We start from the raw sequence: 3,135 nt of genomic DNA on the forward strand, positions 1-3,135 counted from the left end.
TCTATAACGGACAACGTATTATCTGGCAAGCATGCCCTTTCTTCGTGGTGTGATATGAATTAAGGTGGATGGAAACTTCAACGAACTTAATGCTTTTTGGAAGATTAAGAGAGCAGACAATCACGTTTTGTTTTTGAAAAGGCAGAGTTTATTTACATTTTCAGTGGGCATCTGGCAGCTGGTGTAGCATGTCTTCTTTCCTTAAGTGTACCTCCCCGTCGGTTTCATGTTTCTTTCTGACGATGAAACAATCACCACCAGCCATGGCCGTAGCCACCACGTCCGTAGCCACCTCCGTAGCCACCTCCGTAGCCACCTCCACCGTAGCCTCCGTGGAGCACGATCAGCTTGCCTCCGTATCCTCCTCCGTATCCACCGCCGTAGCCACCGCCGTATCCGCCACCGTATCCGCCACCGTATCCGCCATAGTGAATGCCAGCGTTCGCCATGGAAACGGCCAGAATGACGAGCAGCAGAGCAGCAAACTGCACGTGCGGCAGATCGATGTAGTTTGGTACCGAAGCAGCATAATTATTCTTGATACAAAATCACACAAACACGCATTTAGAAGTATTTAGCATGAACACAGGATGGACGCTAAATAATGAAATATTGATTTTATGATAATTATCTTTTTTTTTTAGGTTTCACTTCACTTACGTTCAGCCATACAACGTGTTTTTAAACACGGACGTAATGGCAGGGGACCTTCTTATGCTTGTAGTATGCCGTTTAATATTAAAGTGTAAAAGAAATCCCGCGATGTTTCTTATAAATTACGAAGCGCACCCTCGTTTGGTCTCACATGCGAGCACGCGACGCACTTAATTTTGCTCTAGAGGGGTAATTTCTTTACCCGCACTCGACCGCTATATACCAACCCCGCACTCCGTTTTTACGCAGGTCGAAGCTACTCTATGGCCCATGATTTAAGAGCAGTTTGCAAGCCACTGTGCCAACCTTTATCGGCCGTCGACACTTGCACTATTATGAGAACGCTAGCTGGCGCGCAGACAGCCCACTCGTACCGGCACTCTCCAAGACAAAACCTCGCAAAGAACTACCTCTGGTATTCGCGAGTCTGAGTTAAGGATCAGGAGAATTTGATTGTATGGGTGGGCCAAGCAAGCTTTGCTGCCAGCTATTTCGATCAGAACTTAGCGTGGTGGAGGGGATATAAGGCTACGTTGCTGAGTTCGACGTTGCGGGTTTGAGTCCAGACCTCCGCTGCTGTCTTTTGTGTTGTAGACGAAGCGCGAAAGAAAAACACCCATGTGTGCAAATTTAGAGGGCAACTTAAATGTCTCCAGGTAGTCTAAAAGAGTCCGTATCCCTCTACTACAGCCTGCCTTGTACCACAAATGTATGCCTTCGTCGCGTAGAACCACGATTTTAATTTCATTCGATACCGCCAGAGAGCCAACTTGAACTTGCAGCCTGCACGCGTTTTCTCCTTGTTTTGAGCGAGAAAATTATTTTCGTTTTCCTACGCCGAGCGTACCCACTCCATCGATTTTGGTATCACTAAAAAATTATTCTTGGTTGTTTAAGACATTAGCGCTCTCCTGAACGAGCCACTTTAGACCTTGCAAATACTGATCCTTGGTGGGATCAGCGTGATACCGACCGTAATAACAGCTGGCGACTACACCTGCCAACCATTTAACACTAAGAAAGTCAGGACGCGTTTGGAAGAAAATTGTAGAGTCTGTTCTAAAAGGCAAATGGTCGAAGCTTGAGGTTTAGCATGCCTAAATACATCGAACATCCTAAACCAAAACACTCAAACCGTCAGGGACGTGAACACCACAAACAGGCTCACCGCGGCTGTGTGACAACTTTTTCGCTTATCTCTGGTAAATCAAAATAGTATTTTAAACGAAAGGGAGAACACATTTATGAATCCAGATCTGCTAAAAGAAAAGCCAATGCTGGGTAGTTGTATTTCTGACTGGCATTCTGTTTCTAAAAAGCACTGGTTTCCATGGGGAGTCATGAATCCGGTGGAGAAAACATACACAAAGAAACCCAAGCATGCGAAGAACGGTGAAGAATCGTACGGCACGGTTCTTTCTCTCTGCGTTAAGTGTTGCCGTGACTAACCTTGATGTTCAGATCTACTGCTTAAGCTTTGTTTCGGGTTATCATCTCTTGGAATCATCACACCTTCTTCTACGAAGGCAGTCTAAGAATATTTCGCGCAATGCGAATGCGTGAGCTAAATTATGTGGAGATTGCGAATGTCTACATACCGCGTACCACCACTGTTTACAGAAACAATCTGGCTCCACAACGCTATGCATGTTTCACCTGTTCATTTCCCGCAGAACGTTTTCTATTCCGGTGTATGGCTTGCAACGACGGTTTCGCTGCTCGGTATTTAAAATCCCCATATGCTATTGGAAAACGTATTCATATACAGCCTTTGTGGTCGTGTTTCCAGCATTATTTCCTTTGCGTCTACATTCACTCATATGCATTGGAATCGTTTCCCTCGCCTAAAAACCAGCAAACGAGTGACTACTTTGAAAGAAATGCAACTCCTGCTAACAATTTTTTTAGTTTTTCTTGCAAATATTAGGAAATAGCTTTGATTAGTTAATCGGTTAACTTTTGAAGCGACGTAACGCATCGGTGCGGTCCACTCGAAGTTCTTCAGTGTGTGTGATAGTGTGATATTAATCAAAAGAGTATAAAACCTACTTACCACGGCCTTCATTTTCGGATGGAGTAGGCTCCTACGGTTTTTCTCGAAGCAGAGGTGAGTTATGACTTGAAACTCGCACGGAGGGGCCCTTTTATACGAAAGCAGCCACCAGCCCCGTATTAGCCCGTTGGTTTCGGGTCTTCCGCCCACAAAGGCCGCGCCAAAAAAAAAAAAAAAAAGAAAATGTGGGGCGGGGCCTGCGCCTTACCGGCATATACTGTTGAGAAAGCGCGTAATCGCTGCACGCGACGGCCGCAGTGAAAGGCGAAATTGCTCACGCGCTCCCGGAACCCCGTTGCGTGACCAACCCCGTACTGCACTGTAGCTTGCAAAAGCACAGAAACACGCGGCAGGCTGCGTAACTTTTTTATCATAATGCTCATATCAAGAGCCGCAGTGTTGGTTTATGAACTTGCCATTCGTGTGTT

General features: G+C 45.8%; 1 long non-coding RNA gene across 1 annotated transcript; it reads right to left on the reverse strand.

The window, feature by feature from the left end:
• Nucleotides 1-216: 216 nt before the first annotated feature.
• LOC144139557 (uncharacterized) lies at nucleotides 217-2,839 on the reverse strand. Its single transcript, XR_013316268.1, has 2 exons — nucleotides 2,708-2,839; nucleotides 217-485 (listed from the first exon to the last, which is right to left on the reverse strand). It is a non-coding gene; the product is annotated as an uncharacterized LOC144139557 (long non-coding RNA).
• Nucleotides 2,840-3,135: the final 296 nt, after the last annotated feature.

This window comes from Haemaphysalis longicornis, unplaced genomic scaffold, assembly GCF_048455015.1.
Source record: "Haemaphysalis longicornis isolate Haplotype H1 unplaced genomic scaffold, Haemaphysalis longicornis Haplotype H1 scaffold_5, whole genome shotgun sequence".
In the NCBI taxonomy this organism is placed as follows: domain Eukaryota; kingdom Metazoa; phylum Arthropoda; class Arachnida; order Ixodida; family Ixodidae; genus Haemaphysalis; species Haemaphysalis longicornis.